Raw genomic sequence first — 21157 nt, forward strand, 5'->3', positions numbered from 1 at the left:
GACAAAAAGCTTAAGATCCAGGCAGAGGATATCTCAATGGTGACAAAATCACTTTTGACCTTAAAGCTGCAACTGGATATTTTAGGTAACATACTATGGGGAGATTATCAGATTTTTTTCCCCCAAGTTCTCAGTTATAGATTTTATTTTGCAGTGATAGACACATCCCAGATGTCTTTTAAAAGCGACTTTGCCCTCCAACTTCAAGGATGAATCTAATTTTTCACCTTGGTATCTGGGTGGCCTCATGACTTGCTTGTAACCAATTGGATGCAATGGAAGTGATACCAGGTGATCTTCAAGATTCAGTTGGAGAAAACCTGAAGCTTCTCTAAGGCCTTCTTCTGAAGCTGCTGACATTGCATAAGGAAGGCTCTTAGAGAGAGCCCTACTTGCTCTTTGCTGGCAGTCTCTCCCTTTCTTATTTTTTGGCTCTTTGCATCTAAGCCATTCTTTCACCATTCCCTAGCTCCTGTGTTTTTGCATTCATCCCCTCCTCCTTTTCATCACCCTGGATTTTCTTACTCTTGTGAATAGGGAAGATGAAAGGAAAGGGGCTCATGTGAAGAGTGATTGCCCCGAGGAGCGGGGGAGGGTATGCTGGAAGCTTTACTACATGGTTACATTTTCTCTCCTGACAAGACTGGAAGCTAAGTGGGATTATTTTAATTTTTCAGATGAGGAGACTGAGGCTCTGAAGAGTGAATTAACTTGCTGAAGTTCACCTAGCAGGTAAGTGTTTGACCTGAGTATGTTCTTGCTGCTGCTGCTGCTGCTAAGTCGCTTCAGTCGCGTCCGACTCTGTGTGACCCAATAGAACTGTCTAATTCAAGAAACTGTTCTATCTCCATTGCTGGTGTGACTTATGGGGGAAACCTTAACAATTTATGGTCCACAATCATGTTTTAGTTAACTGTCTAGCAAACCATAGTCTGCTCTCTTCCACAGTAAGGCTTTGATGACTTCAGCAAATCCTCTGGTCTTTGTAAAGTCCAGATTTAAATGAACAAACAACAGAGAATAGAATTCCCAGGTTTTGTTATCAACATAAATCTGAACCTCATGGTATCTTATCTTGGCAGTCAAGTTTCTGGTGATCGCAACAGGCAAGTCAACAAGTGCTTTCTTTCCATCTGCAGAAGAAAAGAATATCTATCATAAGCTTAAAATATAAGGGATCAAAATGGCAGTGCCCAGTAGATAGATTTAGATGTCCAGTAAATAATTGTTGAAGAAATAAATGGTTAGTATTAAAACTTTTACTTTTGTATTTTTTTTTAGATTATCCAATGTTTTAGTTTCAACAGTACATCCCACCATACGTGTGTGTGCGTGCGTGTGTGTGTACGTACATGCCAGGGGATGAGGAAGTGAAGGTCAGGGGTAGCTGTGATGGTCCAGAATGATGTAAAAGGTTGTACAACCCTATGTATGAAAATCATGGTATCATTCTAGACCTCAGTGTGCTCCTTTGCAAAGTGAAAAGGAGGTCCCTTCAGTTCTGTATATGACCATCTTGGTTCTTAGCATTGAGACCTAGATGTGTTTTTATTAAATGTTCAGCCTGGGAAACTGGCAGCAAGAATGCTGAGTTTAATCATACAGTAGGGATTTTTAATCCAAATGTTATTTATCCAGTACTAATCAAAAATACAATGAAAGGATTTAAAAAATAAAAAGCAAACTGAGAAACTGCCAGACTATAAAACAAGCGCTTTTCCTCTTTAGCTCTCACAGACTCATTCTAACATCTGTGGGATTTACAGGTGTTAAAAATGCCCCTGAAAGGAGTCTTTTTATTTCCTGGGGTGATGGAGATATATTGATAATTACAGAGGGAAATTAGTTTTTTTAAATAAAACAATTAAAAGAGCTTAGTGTTTAAGTGAAGAAGAAAGTAATTTTCCATTATTTTATCTACCATTAACTGGATGGCACGAGCTATTAGATGAGTTTAGTTTAATCAAGGTCGATTTTCAAATAGAATTCATATTTATGTGAATCGTCAGAGAAGAAGGTGGTAAACTTCTGGGCCAGTGCACACACACACATGTATACTCATACACACCCACACATATACCCCTTAGGGGTTTGTTTCTTTAAAAATAAGGAAAACACAAATGGTGACAAGAAGTGACAGCGTGTGGGATCACAGGAATACAGGTAGTGAAGAGCAAGCCCTGCTTCCCGTTAAGAGGCTATCCTAGACTTAGCAGGAATATTATATAATATTTCCTCTTTTTTAAGTTGTAAGTGCATTTGTGAGCATCAATATGTGAGGTCTAGGGCTTCCCTGGTGGCTCAGTGGTAAAGAATCCACTCGCCAATGCAGGAGACACAGGTTCAATCCCTGATCCAGGAAGATCTCACATGCTGTGAAGCAACTAGGCCCTTTCGCCACAACTACTGAGCTTGTGCTCTGGAGGCCTGGAGCCGCAACTACTGAAGCCCGTGTGTCTGAAAGCCCGTTTTCCACAACAAGAGAAGCCACTGCAATAAGAAGCCCGTGCACTGTGGCTAGAAAGTATCCCTTGTTTCCCACAGCTAGAGAATAGTCCTTGCCTCAATGAAGACTTATCACAGGCAAAAAAATAATGACATCTGGACACATCTGATGATTTCAGTGTCATAGTCAAGAGATGCGCTGGAGGCCCTCACATGGCTCCTGATGGGCCCCATCTCTCCCCAACCCTGTGCTCAATGACGTCACTGTGGTGGTTTGAAAGAGGCCACGGTGGGAGTATTGGCACCACGGAAGTCAGCTGGTGCTACAAATCAGACTCCCACTACCCACCCCCTCCATCTGGTTATAATTTAACTATAACGAGTGGTGTATATTTATCAACACACCATTGGTCATAGTTAAATAAAATCTACAACAAAATTAATGAGACATGCGACTTTTACTATTGTTTGCAATGACAATTAAACATAAGTGATTCACATACATTCATAACGTAACCAGCTGCCGTATACTGAGCACCACTTCGTGTCTGGCCTGTGCCTTCCAGACTGTCTTTAGCCCCCATATGATCCCTGTAAGGCAGGTGTTACTATCTTTGTTTGATAGGTGAAGAAACTGAGACTCCCACAATTGCCTTTGGTCACACAGCTAGTTAGCTGCTCAATCAGGATCGAACTCACACTCCCTGCCCACAGTGAGTGAGCTCATGTGTTGCTGAGATCAGCTCGTGAGGCTTCAGGGAATATATGATGCTGAGGGAAATGAGCACTCTGAAGCCTCTTATAAGACTCCAGGGTCCCAAAGTTCAGAGACTGAGCTGTCAAATGCCTCATTTCTGCAGCAGGGCCTGCCCATGGCTTAGGAATAATGGATGAGAAGACTCTGGTGGTCCAAGAGGCCCAGATTCCCAGGTACACTGGGGGTGAGTCTTCATGGGTCTCCAAAGAGCTGAGAAGTAGTCCTAGGGAAGCCAGGTTTCAGTGAGAGCTTTTCTTGCTGCCCTGGCCTTGATGTCCTCATCACCAAGGTTTTCCCATAGACCTCCAACCACTGATATTTCTTCCCCTTGAACATTCCTCTCTTCTCTTCTTCTTTATTTTGCATCAGTGCAGCTCAAGTCTTCATCTGCCTTTTCAGTCCCTGCCTGTCTCTCATCCCTGATTTAACTTCATCTTTGCTCCCAACAGCATCTCAGCAAAACACAACCTCTTTCCATTTTTGGAACAATCCCAGGGTTTCCAAGGGTAACAGGGCAGGTAAAATTTTATTATTTTAATAAACTGGCAATGCAGTTTCTTTGAGAGAAGAAGTATCTTCGGCTCAAGAAGTGCCTTAATGGCTGCTCAGGAGGCGGTCTCTTTCCCCTGCAGGTGCCAAGGGAGGGGAAGCTGCTTCGTGTGATAAATGGAAAAGAATTTGGAGCTGGGTGAATGGAATATGGGAGCTGGGTGAGGATGAGCAGAAGTGGGAGGAGGGAGAGTGGGTGTTATAAACTTGTGAAAGGGTCGGGTGAAGAGTTTTTACATTTTGATTATGGAAAATGAAGAAGGCACTGGATTCCATGCCAGGGTTGATGTGTGTGGCTTAGAGGCAGCTAGTTAAGAAGGTTCAGTTCAGTCGCTCAGTCGTGTCGGACTCTCCGCGACCCCATGAATCACAGCATGCCAGGCCTCCCTGTCCATCACCAACTCCCGGAGTTCACTCAAACTCATGTCCACAGAGTCGGTGATGCCATCCAGCCATCTCATTCTCAGTCGTCCCCTTCTCCTCCCGCCCCCAACCTTTCCCAGCATCAGAGTCCTTTCCAGTGAGTCAACTTGTCACATGAGGTGGCCAAAGTATTAGAGCTTCAGCTTTAGTATCAGTCCTTCCAGTGAACACCCAGGATCGATCTCCCTTAGAATGGACTGGTTGGATCTCCTTGTGGTACAAGGGACTCTCAAGAGTCTTTTCCAGCACCACAGTTCAAAAGCATCAATTCTTCGGTGATCAGCTTTCTTCACAGTCCAACTCTCACATCCATACATGACCATCCATAGCCTTGACTAGATGGACCTTTGTTGGCAAAGTAATGTCTCTGCTTTTTAATATATTATCAAGGTTGGTCATAACTTTCCTTCCAAGGAGTAAGCGTCTTTTAATTTCATGGCTGCAATCAGCATCTGCAGTGATTGAGAAGGTGGAGCCACAGAATTGTTGAGTTGGTTTGTGGACAGCTTTATTCATACCTAAAAAGCCCTGAGTGGCATGTGGGTTACCCTCATTTCTTATAGCTCACGGCTTCTTCAGACCAACCCAGCCTGCACTAGTCTTGATGGACATCCAGCATTCTATTCTCCCTTCTTATCATTTTTCTCCTTGGGTCATGTGCAGACTAGGGGATCTAGCTGGTAGTATGGGAGTGCTGAGTTACTAGGGGCAAGGAGATTAGGAAAGACAGAGAACCAAGAGGCAGAAGGGAGGCAGGGTCCAAGAAAAGAGGGCAAGCATTAAAGAAAAAAGAAACTGTTTCATAAACCTCCCTCTACCAAATGGAGTAAAGCAAAACAAGTACATACCCCAAGCTAAAGCTTACACAAAAATAGAAACCTTATACCCCGCTTCCCACCGAGAGCCACATCACTGCAGCAAGAAAATCCCACCTTCTAGATGGCGGTGGAGTGAGGAGGGAACAGGAAACAACAGTACAGTCTTGGGGACCTAGTTGCCTGGGGTACAAATGGTAATGTAAGATGGCACACTGGGCCAGCAGAAGGTGGCCGTGGGAATAGTTCGTGCCTTTCTTGGTTATTCTCGGGTGCGTGCCAGTGAGAATCGCTGTCTTAAATTCTGTCCCTGAGTGTTAACCTGAAACTGGAAGGCCCTTTAGAATAGGCCTTTATTAGTGCTGTGGCAGGATGGTAGAGGCATGGGAATCCTGTCCATGGCTGCCATCACAAAGAAAGAATGGGAGATTACCTTTCAAGTCCTGGCTGATGGATTTTGAACTGGGAAGCTGATTTTATTTTATTTATTTATTTTTTTATCATATGGCAGTTCTATTTCCAGTTTTTTGAGGAATCTCCACACTGTTCTCCATAGTGGCTATACTAGTTTGCATTCCCACCAACAGTGTAAGAGGGTTCCCTTCTCTCCACACCCTCTCCAGCATTTATTGCATGTAGACTTTTGGATAGCAGCCATTCTGACTGGTGTGAAATGGTATCTCATTGTGGTTTTGATTTGCATCTCTCTGATTATGAGGGATGTTGAGCATTTTTTCATGTGTTTGTTAGCCATCTTTATGTCTTCTTTGGAGATATGTCTGTTTAGTTCTTTGGCCCATTTTTTGATTGGGTCGTTTATTTTTCTGGAATTGAGCTGCAGGAGCTGCTTGTATATTTTGGAGATTAATCCTTTATCAGTTGCTTCATTTGCTATTATTTTCTCCCATTCTGAAGGCTGTCTTTTCACCTTGCTTATAGTTTCCTTTGCTGTGCAGAAGCTTTTGATTTTAATTAGGTCCCATTTGTTTATTTTTGCTTTTATTTCCAATATTCTGGGAGGTGGGTCTTGGAGGATCCTGCTGTGATTTATGTCAGAGAGTGTTTTGCCTACATTCTCCTCTAGGAGTTTTATAGTTTCTGGTCTTACATTTAGCTCTTTAATCCATTTTGAGTTTATTTTGGTGTATGGTGTTAGGAAGTGTTCTAGTTTCATTCTTTTACAAGTGGCTGACCAGTTTTCCCAGCACCACTTGTTAAAGAGACTGTCTTTTGTCCATTTTATATTCTTGCCTCCTTTGTCAAAGATAAGTTGTCCATAGGTGCGTGGATTTATCTCTGGGCTTTCTATTTTGTTCCATTGATCTATATTTCTGTCATTATGCCAGTACCATACTGTCTTGATGACTGTGGCTTTGTAGTAGAGCCTGGAGTCCAGCAGGTTAATTCCCCCAGTTCCATTTTTCTTCCTCAAGATTGCTTTGGCTATTCGAGGTTTTTTGTATTTCCATACAAATTGTGAGATTGATTATTTGCTCTAGTTCTGTGAAAAATATCGTTGGTAGCTTGATAGGGATTGCGTTGAATGTATAAATTACTTTGGGTAGTATACTCATTTTCACAATATTTATTCTTCCAATCCACGAACACGGTATATTTCTCCATCTATTAGTGTCCTCTTTGATTACTTTCACTAGTGTTTTATAGTTTTCTATGTACAAGTCTTTTGTTTCCTTAGGTAGATATATTCCTAAGTATTTAATTCTTTTCATTGCAACAGTGAATGGAATAGTTTCCTTAATTTCTCTTTCTATTTTCTCATTATTAGTATACAGGAATGCAAGGGATTTCTGTGTGTTGATTTTATATCCTGCAACTTTACTGTATTCATTGATTAGCTCTAGTAGTTTTCTAGCAGAGTCTTTAGGGTTTTCTGTGTAGAGGATCATGTCATCAGCCAACAGTGAAATTTTTACTTCTTCTTTTCCAATTTGGATTCCTTTGATGTCTTTTTCTGCTCTGATTGCTGTAGCCAAAACTTCCAGAACTATGTTGAATAGTAGTGGTGAGAGTGGGCACCCTTGTCTTGTTCCTGACTTTAGGGGAAATGCTTTCAGTTTTTCACCATTGAGGATAATATTTGCTGTGGGTTTGTCATATATAGCTTTTATTATGTTGAGGTATGTCCTTTCTATTCCCACTTTCTGGAGGGTTTTGATCATAAATGGATGTTGAATTTTGTCGAAGGCTTTCTCTGCATCTATTGAGATAATCATATGATTTTTATGTTTCAGTTTGTTAATGTGGTGTATTACGTTGATTGATTTGCAGATATTGAAGAATCCTTGCATTCCTGGGATAAAGCCCACTTGGTCATGATGTATGATCTTCTTAATGTGTTGTTGGATTCTGATTGCTAGAATTTTGTTAAGGATTTTTGCATCTATGTTCATCAGTGATATTGGCTTGTAGTTTTCTTTTTTTGTGGGATCTTTACCAGGTTTTGGGATTAGTGTGATGGTGGCCTCATAGAATGAGTTTGGAAGTTTCCCTTCCTCAGCAATTTCCTGGAAGAGTTTGAGTAGAATAGGTGTTAGCTCTTCTCTACATTTTTGGTAGAATTCAGCTGTGAAGCCGTCTGGACCTGGGCTTTTGTTTGCTAGAAGATTTCTGATTACAGCCTCTAGTTCCGTGCTTGTGATGGGTCTGTTCAGATTTTCTATTTCTTCCTGGTTCAGTTTTGGAAAGTTGTACTTTTCTAGGAATTTGTCCATTTCTTCCAGGTTATTCATTATATTGCCATATAATTGCTGATAGTATTCTCAAGATATTCCATGCAAATAGAGACCAAAAGAAAGCAGGGGTAGCAATACTCATATCAGTTAAAATAGACTTTAAAACAAAGGCTGTGAAAAGAGACAAAGAAGGAAACTACATAATGATCAAAGGATCAATCCAAGAAGAAGATATAACAATTATAAATATTTTTGCACCCAACATAGGAGCACCACAGTATGTAAGACAATTACTAACAAGTATGAAAGGGGAAATTAACAGCAATGCAATAATAGTGGGAGATTTTAATACCCCACTTACATCTATGGATAGGTCAACTAAACAGCAAATTAACAAGGAAACACAAACTTTAAATGATACAATAGACCAGTTAGACCTAATAGATATCTATAGAACATTTCACCCCAAAACAATGAATTTCACCTTTTTCTCAAGCACACACGGAACCTTTTCCAGGATAGATCATATCCTGGGCCATAAATTTAGCCTTGGTAAATTCAAAAAAATTGAAATCATTCCAAGCATCTTTTCTGACCACAATGCAGTAAGATTAGATCTCAATTACAGGAGAAAAACCATTAAAAATGCCAACATATGGAGGCTGAACAACATGCTGCTAAATAATGAACAAATCATAGAAGAAATCAAAATATGCATAGAAATGAATGAAAATGAAAACACAACAACCCAAAACCTCTGGGATTCTGTAAAAGCAGTGCTAATGGGGAAGTTCATAGCAATACAGGCACACCTCAAGAAACAAGAAAAAAGTCAACTAAATAACCTAACCCTACATCTAAAGAAACTAGAAAAGGAAGAAATGAAGAACCCCAGGGTTAGTAGAAGTAAAGAACTCGTAAAAATTAGGGCAGAGATAAATGCAAAAGAAACAAAAGAGACCATAGCAAAAATCAACAAAGCCAAAAGCTGGTTCTTTGAGAAGGTAAATAAAATTGACAAACCACTAGCCAGACTTATCAAGAAACAAAGGGAGAAGAACCAAATCAATAAAATTAGAAATGAAAATGGAGAGATCACAACCGACAACACAGAAATACAAAGGAAGCTGATTTTAAAAATTGATGTTTATGAGTGCTTGGGATATAAGTAGAACACCTCAAATTCTTGGTGAATAGAAGCACAATAGTCCTATTTTTTTTTTTTTTGACTTGCCTTAGTCACTGAAGGTGATCTCCTAAATTCCAGAAAATTGTTACCAACTGTCAGGATGTGGGTACCTTAGCCTTTATTCAGAAAAATAACCCGAAATAGTAGGAAAACATTTCAACCTCCACCAAAGAGAAAAACAAAGACATTTGGCTAAATTACTCAGACTTTAAAAACATATCACCATTCCTCACTTGGTTTTAGGGTAATAATAGAAATTCTAGCAAAGGTCATTCTCAAGTACACAATTGTATAAACTTGTCTTGTGAATGGAAGGTTTGGAATTTAGGCAGCCAACCCTGGGGACTGTGTTTATGATCAAATTCAAGAGCGTGCTGTGTGTCTTCTACGTTCCAGGGGCTTTTACCCTGCCTGACATCTCTGTCTACTGGGTATATTTATTTGTGTGTGCTCAGTTGTGTCTGGTTCTTTGTGACCCATGGGCTGTAGCCCACCAGGCTCCTCTGTCCATGGAATTTTCCAGGCAAGAATACTGGAGAAAGTTCCCATTTCCAGGGGATATTACTGATCCAGAGATCAAACCCACATCTCCTGCACTGGCAGACAGCTTCTTTCCACTGTGCCACCTGGGAAAATCTAAATCCATGAAAACAGAGCCATGTCTTTACCATGTCTGTGAGCCAGAAAGAAGAATATTTCCACTGACTAAGAATAAATTTTAGCGAAATTCAAAGATTTATTGGACTGCCATTCACTAGACATAAAATTGGGATTGTGATAGCCTCTACCTCATAGGGTCATTGGGAGAATCAAAATATAATCAGGTTTATAAAACTTTAGCCCAGAGCCTGGCACACCGTATACACTCAGGAAATGGTACTAGAACTTTTGTTAATAAGTGATGGGAAATTTCCATGGTGCTGGAAATTTACAAATGAATAGAACCCAGTCCTTCCTTTAGGAATTGCACAGAGGAGGCAGTAGAGGAAGACAGGTCAGCAGATAATTATGACATATAGCACATAGTAAATACTATGTATAATAAATAATAGGAGGGTGTATTGGACACAACTTCAGGGGAAGCTTCAGTGCTTTGAAATGGAGAATCTTTAAGGGCCAAAGACCATCTACTTGCCTCAAGCCTGTGAATGTGAAAGACCAGGTCCCAGGAAGGCCAGCTCCGTCACTCTGCTGTCCTAATGATGGATGGGGATTTGTGAGCAATTGAATTGAACCTCTGCCATTACTATCGATTGTTGGGATAGATGTCTCAATCGGAGCTACTGGGCCACAGTCTGGGTCGGTGGTCACACTGACACAGGTTTATGACCTTTCCTAAACGTCTCATGTGCCTTGCCCCATGTCCATCTGCCCGGAACCTAGGATCAAGCTGGCATAAAGAATTTGGGAAAATGAAGATTGAATTAAGTGACCTCAGATTTAAGCCAGCTGTGACAGGAAGCTCTTCTTTTTGAGGAGGATTTTTTTTTTTTTTCATTTCCAAAGCTTTGGAGGCAGTTAAGACACAAAGGTGGAAATGAGATGCATGGTGATTTAAATGGAAAACCCTACTTCCCTGCTCTTTGACCCTGAGCAAGTTGCTTACCCACTCTGAACCTCAATTCCCTTGTCCACAAAACGGGGGAAATGAGACTGACCTCGTTAGGATTGGGGTGTTTTGTTCTTATTAACAGCTTTTATTGGGGCATAATTTTTGTACTATAAAATTTACCCTTTTAAAGTGATTTCAGTGTTTTTTAGTATATGTGGTGGTGGTGGTTCTCGCTCAGTCGTGTCCGACTCTTTGCGACCCCATGGACTTTAGCCCGTCAGGTTCCTCTGTCCATGGGATTCTCCAGGTTGGAATACTGGAGTGGGTAGCTTTAGTGTATGTAACAGTATGCAGTTATCAGCACTGTCTAGTTCTAGAATATTTTCATCAATCCCCCAAAGATTCCCGTACATATTAGCAATCACTTCCTTCTTCTCCTTTTGTCTAGCTCCTGCAAACACCAATCTAATTTCTATCTCTATGGGTTGGTCTATAAGCAGATTCCTTACCGTCTGAGCTACGGGGAAGATCCATTCTAGACATTTCATACAAATGAAATCATACAACATATGGTCTTTTGTCCCTGGCTTCTTTTACTTAATATAACATGTTCAAGACTGATCTATTTTGTAGCATCTATTGGTACTTTATTCTCTTTTATAAATTTCTGCATACTCTCCCATTGTATGAATATACTATATTTCGTGTGCCCATTCATGTGATATGTTGGTAGACATTTGGATTGCTTCCACTTTTTTGGCTATTATAAACAATACTATGGACGTTTGTGTATAGTTTTGTGTGGACATATGTCTTAATTTCTCTTGGCTATATGCCTAGGAGTAGAATTGCTGGATCATATGAAAAATCTATGCTTAACTTTTTGAAAACTTGCCTAATTGTTTTCCAAAGCAGTTGTACCATTTTATAATTGCACCAGCAATAAATGAGGGCTCTAATTTCTTCACATCCTTAACAACACTTGTTATTATGTGCCCTTTTGATTTTAGTGTCTTGGGTGTGAAATGGTATCACATTATAATTTTGATTTGCATTTCTCTAAAGACTCATGATGTTGAACATCTTTTCATGTGTTTATTGGTCATCTATATATATATTCCTTGGAGAAAATGCTTTGCTTTTTCTTAGGGTTCTTCTTTTATTGTTGCGTTTTAAGAGTTCTTTATATATTCTAGGTAAGAGTCCTTTAGGAGATATGATTTGCAAATATATTTTTCCTAGTCTATGGGTTGTCTTTTCATTTCCTTGATGGTGTGAATTCAAGCACAAAGGCTTTTAGTTTTGGTGAAGTTTATTTTATCTATATTTTCTTTTGTAACTTGCGTTTTGGATGTCATATTTAAGAAACCACTACTTAACCCTAGGTCATGAAGATTTACTTCTATTTTTCTTCTAAGAGTGTTGTAGTTTAGCTTTATATTTTGGTATTTAATCTATTTTGATTTTTTCTATAGGTGTGAGATAGGGGTCTACATTTATTCTTTTGCATACATAAATAGATACCCAGTTGTCCTAACATCATTTGTTGGAAACACCATTCTTTCCCTGTTTAACTATTAGCACCCTCTTAATAGGTTTTGAAGAATAATGACATAATCTAAGTAAAGTTTTTGGTATATGGTAAGTTTCAATACATGGTAGCTATTATTATTTTTATTGCTTTTACCAGGCTATTGCATAAGTTTCTAAGAAAAACAAGATAGTTGAAAGTTCCTCTTTACTAGAAATTCCAGAAAATAGGATAAAAGAGAGCAAGTAACTGCAATTAGCTTGAAATCTTCTACGTAAGATTTGCAAATAATACTTCTACTAATAGTAATAATCATTGCAGTGATTCACATTTACTGGTACTTCCCATGCACCTAACACTTCATTTTAATTAAGTCAGTAAGTTCTCACAACAATACTATCAGATAGGTACTATTTTAATCTTTTATTCAGATAAGGAAACATGGCCTTAGAATGGTTAAGGTGCTTGTTCAAGGTCACACAAGTAGTGAGCCCCCAAGTGGATATTTGAATTCAGTCTGTGATGGGAAATGGCCTTAGGAGATATGAGTGAGAGGCTTGTCAGAATAAGAAAAACATATTGTGTTGGATAAAAACTTTATTTGGGTTTTTCTGTAGGGTGTTATGGAGAAACTCAAATGAAACTTTTTTGGTCAACCCAATGGAATGGCATGTACATTGACTAATATGGTAAGAAGGTGGTTAAGAGAGTTAGCGTCTCTGAGTTCAAATCTCAGCTCAGCCACTTAAGCTGCATGATCTCAGGCAGCTCAAATTCTTCAACATACAATAGGGCTAATTATGCTTATCTCATAGTCTAATTGTGGAGAATAAATGAGTTAATGCTGCTGCTGCTGAGTCACATCAGTTGTGTCCGACTCTGTGTGACCCCATAGACAGCAGCCCACCAGGCTCCCATCCCTGGGATTCTCCAGGCAAGAATACTGGAGTGGGTTGCCATTTTCTTCTCCAGTGCATGAAAGTGAAAAGTGAAAGTGAAGTCGCTCAGTTGTGTCTGACTCTTCGTGACCCCATGGACTGCAGCCTACCAGGCTCCTCTGCCCATGGGATTTTCCAGGCAAGAGTACTGGAGTGGGTTGCCATTGCCTTCTCTGAAATGAGTTAATACACATAAAATATTTAGAAGAGTGCCCAACATATAGGAAGTGCTCAAAAATTGTCAGCTGTGATGCTGATAGAAAGCTGTAAACCAGATCCCAAGCTTTCTTTCCAGAATGACTCCTACTGTCAGGCCAGCTTCATGAGTGTGCAATCTATGTAGCCATATAAGACACTGCTCTCAGAAGGACCCTGAAATTTGTTCAATGCTCTGTTGTCACCTTCTTGAAATTTTTGATTATTTTTGAATTTGGGAAGGGCATGTGGGGAGAGTTGTCTCCCCTCTCCCCCTGCGTCCAGTGATGCCTGACAGTTCATGCAGGGGCATCTCTTTTACACACACACACACACACTTCAGAACCTCCTTGGCTGCTATGAACTCCAGTGGATCTCAAAGTGGAAGATAGTGCTATTCGGGTTAATTATTGTGTCAGTGAGGCCAACACACACCCACTTGACATTCCTGATTTATTACCTAAAAGTGACTGTAATGCATAGTGGGCCCCAAATCCTGCCTCTAATATTGGACTGAAAACCTCCATTGACTTAAGCTGGCAGCCTGCACCACTAATTGAGGACAGAGTTTGGCCCCACGGGTTTTATATAGAACATTTTTCTTTATTTCTTGTTTTCATGGGTGTGTATTGTGGGCTGGGGATTATTTTTATGTTTTTCCCCTTCCTGATTAGTTTTAGGGCTTGTTTATTTGGAGACTGCTTTAATAAATGTGCACAGCAGGGTGAGTTTGTAACAAGGTTGGTGCATTTAACCAGGAACCACCTTGTTTTCAGTTTGGTGTTTGGTGTTTAACTTCGGGGCACAGTTGCTCCATTTCAACACCAAACCTCTGCCAAAGCCCACCTGTCTTTGTTCTGGATGCTGATGCTTTAACTTCAGGGCAGGGCTCAGCTCCCATGTGGAATTCCACTGTCATGCATCACCAAGGCACTTTTAAAGTGTTATTGAATTTTAATAACATTTGCCTCTCTGTTTCCTCTGCTAAACTGTGGGGCCCAGAGGGAAGGGACTTGCTCATCAGTGTCATTTCAGTGCCTAGCGTGACTCCTGTCACCAACAAGTTCAATCAAGAAACATTTTCTGAGCACCTATTATGCGCCTGATATAGTAACAGGTGTGACAAGACTGATGAGGTCCCTGCTTCAAGAGGGGCTTACATTCTATGAGTGAGACACAGGGATAGCTAAGCAAATAATTGCAGAGTAAGATTTTTTTAGATTTAGAGTTTGGGTTTTATTTTATTTTTTAAAATTCTTTTCCATTATGGCTTATCACAGGCTATTGAATATATTTCCCTGTTCTATACAGTAGGACCTTGTAGTTTATCCATTCTGTATATAATAGCTTGCATCTGCTAGTCTCAAACTCCCAGTTCAGCCCTTCTCCAAAGATTGTTATTAAAAATAAACTTGGAGGGTGCCGTAGAATGATTGAGTGTGTGTATGTGTGTGTGTGGTTGGTGGTCAGGGAAGGGCTCTCAGTGGAGGTGGCTTCTCAATTGAGACCTGAAGGCAAGAAGGAACCAGCTAGGGGTTCCTTGGTGACTCAATGGTGAAGAGTCTGCCTGCGAATGCAGGAGACAGGGGTTCAATCACTATCGAAGATCCCTATGTGGGAAGATCCCTATGCTGCAAAGCAACTAAGCCCATGTGCCACAAATATTAAGCCTGTGCTCTGGAGCCTGTGAGCCACAACCATTGAGCCCACCTGCAGCAACTACTGGAACCCATGTGCCCAGAGCCAATGCTCCACAGCAAGGGAAGCCACCACAATAAGAAGCTGGCGGACTGCAACTAGAGAGTAGCCCCTACTCGTTGCAACCAGAGAAAAACCCATGCAGCAGTGAAGACCCAGCACAGACAAAAATAAATAAATAAATTTATATATATATATAAAGAATAGGCTTCCCTTGTGGCTCAGTTGGTAGAGAATCCTCCTGCAATGCAAGAGATCGTCGGCAATGCAGGAGATGCAGGTTCAATCCCTGGGTCAGGAAGATCCCTTGGAGAAGGAAATGGCAACCCACTCCAGTATTCTTTCCTGGGAAATCCTATGGATGGAGGAGGCTGATGGGCTACAGTCCATAGGGTCACAAAGAGTCGGACACAACTTAGTGGCTAAACCACATGTATAAAGAAGGAACCAGCCACAATGATGTGTGGCTGCCTGGATGGGAGTGGAGTTTGGGGGAGAATGGATACATGTTTGAGTCCCTTCCCTGTTCACCTGAAACTCCCACAACATTGTTAATTAGCTATACTGCAATACAGGATGAAAAGTTAAAAAAAAGAAGAAGGAAGGAACTAGCCATATGCAGATATCATTGCAGGAGGAGGCAGCGTCTGAGACAAAGGCCTCAGAGTAGAGGGCAGTTGAGTTTGAGGGGCAGAGTGGGGACAGCAGCACAGTGGCCATGCGGACCTTGGTAAGAAATGGCCCGACTAGGTAGGCTTGTCCCAGACAGTGTTACTCTGATAAGGATTTTATTCTAAGGGCGGTGGACATCTTAGGAAAGACACACCCAAATTAAATTTTCAGGGAGCGCGCCTTGGGTGTTTTGTGTAGAAGTTTGTGGGGTAAGGTGAGTGGAAGGGGCAGGTTTGGAAACAGGAAGACCAATTAGGGGGCTTTTGTGTTCATTGTCGAACTGACTGGGCTTTTTCCCCAGAAAGACATTGGTATTGTCCTTGCTGAGGCTGGTACGAAAAGTAGAAGTAAGGACAGATCAGGGTTCAGCCACCCCTCAATCTGAGAGCCCATATTGAGGTGACGCTCCTGTTGCTTGGGTCCTCATGTCTCTGTTTCCAGGGGACTTCAGAATCCCCACACTGTGTTCCCGGGAGGATGCTGACGGGATGGGATTTTGTGGAACTGAGGAGCTCGGCTGGGAACAGAGAGGGAGGAGTCACACCCCCAGGGGATGACTTCACTTTGGAAGCAAATTGAAGAAAGGAAGGCATTTCCAAGCAGAATGACAGTGTGGCGAATGAAAGCTGGAGGCTGGTGGCGTGAAGGGACAGTGTGTTTAATAGAGGGTGCATTGGGTGGGATCAGCAGTGTGGTGCTGGGACTGTGAGGGCTGCACAGTGGAACTTATTTAAAGAGGCTATTGTAAAAGTCTCCCAGCCAGTTAATTAGCAGTTTTTGTTATGTCAGGAACTCCTCAAGTGAAAGCAGAAAGAAACCATTCATGAGTAGGTTCCAGTTCTGTAGTTTAATGGGACAAGTTAAAAAAAAATTAAAAACTGATAAAATGATTTAGTCCAGGGCTGGATTGAACCTCTTCACAAGAAAAGCTGAAGTCATATACCACACTCCACCTTCTCCTAAAGAAGCCATTGAAATGGCGGCAGCCTTCACTGGACCAACGACACATTCTGTCTGCATATAACTCAGGCACCCACAGAGAATTGACCAGGTGGAGGAAACAACCCATGAACATGAACCCAGGTGAGCATGGCAACCCAGACAGGCTTTCTGAAGCCATGTCCAAAGATGAAAAACAAAGAACATAAATAACATGTGCACGGAACTGGAAGACTCCTGTGAGCAGCTTCCCTCTGTCTTGTGATCCAAGAGCAAGCTTGCAGAAAAAGAAATGAAAAAAAACAAAACAAAACAAAAACTTGTGTGTTCAACTAAAGACAAAGAAGGGTTAGAAAGTACAGACACAAGAGCATAAAGGGAGCAGGGAGAATTTCTTTTGTTTTTATGTTATCGAAACCTCAGTTAACAAGTATCATTGTGTACACTGGATACACTTGAGAGAAGACGAGGCTGACTCTGAGCATTTAAGACATTCTGGACTAGAAAACATTCATTTGTGTCTAGAGTTTTGCAAAGCTCTTCTCCACCTGTGTTGGTTAATTCAAGTCTGTCTTGGGGAGTCTGGAAGCCCCAGCATGGATGGCTGGAGTGGTGGTTGGGGAGAGCATCACATGTCGAGGTGGCCTGCAGATTTTACCAATACTTATGGCCAGTGTTGGAATCAAATAGATTTATGTTCTGATCCTGGTTCTGGCACTTATAGGAGTGTGCTATTGGCCATTTACATTATCTTCTAATCTATCAAATACAGATAATACAAAGGCAATCTGGGCTGCCTGTGACAGTCCTCATCTATTGAAAATCTTAGGGTTTTTTGCCTACCCCAGGCATTGGACTAATATTAGCAATTGTATTTCATGTAATAGCAAACTTAGGTGATTCCATTGACCATCCTGAAGTCCCCCTATTATCACATGCCTTGTAAGTAATTTAGGTGAAGTAGGTTTTCCTTATTTATGGTTTAAACCCAGTTGATGCACAGGAAGGTTTCAAAACAGCTATAGTAACTAAAATATTATTTATAAGGCCTTGTTTTCCCTTAGTATATTTTATAGTTACTAACGATATATTTTCCAACAATCCTATGAAGTTGGTTGTTTATACTTTCATTCTGATTTTCTCAAATAAGCGAGTGGTAGGCCCTTAGGAAAATGCATTTGAGGATTTTGATGAATGGCTGAATACTTCAGACCATCTGTGGTCCAGCCAGGCCTGTGACGGGCTATCCAGCTTATAGGGTCATGGTCACACCTGCATCTGGTACACACCCTCAGGCCCTCTTCACTGCATCCTCCTCAAAGGGGCAATACTCCAGTCCAAAAATGATCATGGTTTCACTGTGTCTGAAGCAAGCAGGCCCTCGTCTAAATTAAGGTTAAGTAACAGTGACATAGCGAACAAGGTGATGGATGAATGGAGTGAGGGGTGGACTTCCCATTTGTCAGTTGTCTTGACAATCGTACATACTGATGTGTACATACTGGTTTGCATGATGTAAAACGAGGAAGACAGTTTTGTATCGATATTTTCTCTTTTCACTTTACATTGCCAGGGTAGGATGTATCAGTGGGCTCAGCTTATAGCCAGAGGAGACCAGCTGTCAGATGTAGTCTAGCAACTAACTGGATATGCTCCTGAGCATCTTCAAAGAGAATAGAGTCCACACTTGATGCCTCAATTTCTTTCCCTCCTCCTCACTCTTCTCTCCACCAGCTGCTACTAAATTCACCAGCAACTCCTTACCGCCCAGTCTTATGGGCCAATATTTGGTTCTTACCTTAGCTGACCTTTCTGAGGAGTGTTAGTCTGCCAGCAAACTTTTTCTTCAGTCTCTCTGTTGGTTTCTCCCGATTGCCATCCTTCTTGGCCTCCCCTCAGCCCGGTGTTGAACTCCTCAAGTCTCTGAGCTTAGCCCTGCTCTCTTCTCCTTCTGCACTCTCTAGGATACTCAGTATTAACATGACTTCAAGCCCCCAAGAATCATGGATCTGTACTTCTAGCATGGCTTGCCCAGATGTGGTTTATCCAACTATCAGATCCCACCTTAGCCACACATCCCTGTGTCTTCTCATTGCCAACAATGACAGTTCTTCTGTAATCACAAATTAATGTACGTACCCTGGGCCCCCTTGGCTTCCAAGATGGTGCATGGTAACGAATCTGTCTGTCAGTGCAGGAGATACAAGAGAGGCCAGTTCAATCCCTGGGTCGGGAAGATCCCCTGGAGTAGTAAATGGCAACCCACTCTAGTATTCTTGCTGAAGAATCCCATGGACAGAGGAGCCTGATGGGTTACAGTCCATGGGGGTCACAAAGACTCAGATCACAGCAAAATGTACAGTTACCTGGGCCCCCACCTCCTATCTTTCCAGCTCATTATTTATGGCACCCAAGCCTGAACAATCTGTTGACCACCAGGACCATAATCTATCAGTTCTCCCATGTTTGCACTCGTCTCATTACTGGCTTAGACTCCATACTCAATCATGATAATTATATTACCCTGTATACTGTTGATGCCCTTGCCCTTCTCTCATTTGCTCAGACTTCTGTGGTGAAACCACAGTCTTGGTTAAATCCAGCTCTCTTCCTGCTCCGCTTGTGCAGCTGAATCTGACTAGAGAAAAACACACAGCCACACAGACTGGTCGCACTTTAAATTCATGACCGTGAACCTTTAGTGGGTCCTTAATGCTGCCAGGCAATCACTCTATTAGTTCCTGGTCCTTTTATTCTCTCAGTTAACTGATTTCCTTCCCCCGTACTCACTCTCAGCTAATGCCCTTGCCTCCCACTCTACTGAGAAAATTGATGTCATCAGAGGAGAAAGTCCACAGACTCCCAACCAACATCCACACACCTGTGACCGTCTGTACCCACAGCTTGGCCTGAAGGTTGCTGTCTTTGTGAAACCTTCCTAGGAAGGCTTCCCTGGGCTCCCAGAATGCCCTGCGTGTACCCTTTGCAGGGGAAGAGACTGTCTCCATCTTTGTTGTGGACCTGGCGCCTCCTCGGTGCTTGGCACTGTGTGGTGAGTACATGCTTAGTTCTCTAGTAGAGCTGACTAGTGAGAGAGATGGTGGCTGCTCTCCAGCAAACAGCCCATGTGCAACTCGTGTTCATGCTTCTCAGACCTTGTCTGGCTCCTGACTTCTGCAGCTTTTCTCTCCTTCTATCTGAGGCCCCTTCAACTTCTGCAAACTTACACTTGCACTCCCACCACCAAGCTCCTAAAATCATGTTGACCATGGTAGAAGGGATGAAAGGAGCTCCTTTCTATCATCTTTGAGTCAAAATAACACCACCCGTATCCCCTGGGTCCAAGTTCTGAAGACTGCTCTTTTACCTTTTTTCAAAGATCCAGTCCCCACCCTCAGTTCTCTTTTAGCTGCTCAGAAATAACTATTGAATGAATAAAGGAAATGCATTTCTGCTAACATTCTCATGGCTGGACACATATCACCGCATCTGACTATAAGACAGATTGCAACATGTAGTTTAACTATGTGTCCAGGAATAAGAGGAGAGCAGGGGTAGTGAGGTGTACCAGAGTCCTTTCTATATCCTCTCTTGGTAACTATTAATGTTTTTCCGAGGAGTAGTAATTTGTTAATAGCTAAGGTATGGCTTTAATTCCCTGTATGACTTACTTTCCTGGTAAACTGGGATGGAGCTCATGGAATCACAAGGACTAGTTTGGACCTATGAAGTTAGATCAAGCTATTTCTCCTTATACCCATGGATCCATAGAGTCCTTTAGATACCATAATGTTAATGGCTAAAGAAGACATAAAGCATAAGACCTCTTTACTGTACTTGCTATTTCTTCCAAGGACAGGGCCTCCTTTTGAAAATCGTGTAAGCCCATCTGATTGCATCAGTCAAAAAACTGAAAAGAATAAGAAGAAAAGAAACTGTATTAATCAGGAATATTTCAGTTGCAGATAACAGAAGCCTAACTTACGCCTTTTTTAAGAAAAGGGATATTAATCTGCTTAAGTACCTAGTAAGTCCATGAACAACAGCTATCTTCAGGAATAGTTGGATCCAGCACTTCAGACAATGTTTATCATATCTCTGTCTTCTTTACATGTCTCTGCTTGGCTTAATTCTCAGGTAGTCTACCCCCATGAATAGGCAAGATAGTCGCTGGCAGCCCCAAATAATTATATTTTTCAAGAACTGTGATAAAGTACCAAGAAAGACTTATTGATCTGACTGAGTTCATATGCTCACTTCTGAAGCTATCACTGTGACAAGTGAACCAGTTGGAAGATTCTATCAGCTATGCTAAGGTTGCCATGAAGGCCCTGCTATATGTTGTGGGAGGGCAATTTGCAATTAGTGGGCATACTGGCCCTACCTGAGATTCAAGGATTGAGCCAATATTATTATAAAATTGGTGAAGAATAAAAGGAAGGAAAAAAAGATCGAATACCCACAACAGAAGTGATCTAAAAAATCTATGAGACTATTGTGGAATAGAGAGCTTTGGCCGTTTTCGCTTCTCAAATGTGCTCAATAGATGGCCATTCTGTCCCTTACTTGAAGCTTCTCAACTGCCTAGCCTCCCTGTTTCCTAGACTTCCAATTATTGAACCTAGGCACCATCTGTTCAATAGCCTGATAACACTAACTGTTGGTTTGGTCGGTGACTTTTAAATCACACATCCTTATTTTCCCCTATCCCACTGTTGATTCCTGGGTCAGGTTGCAATTGTCTTGAATGTGACAAGGTTA

The sequence above is a fragment of the Moschus berezovskii genome, chromosome 4 (assembly GCF_049115385.1).
Source record: "Moschus berezovskii isolate FMDL1 chromosome 4, NW_MosBer_1.0, whole genome shotgun sequence".
NCBI lineage: Eukaryota > Metazoa > Chordata > Mammalia > Artiodactyla > Moschidae > Moschus > Moschus berezovskii.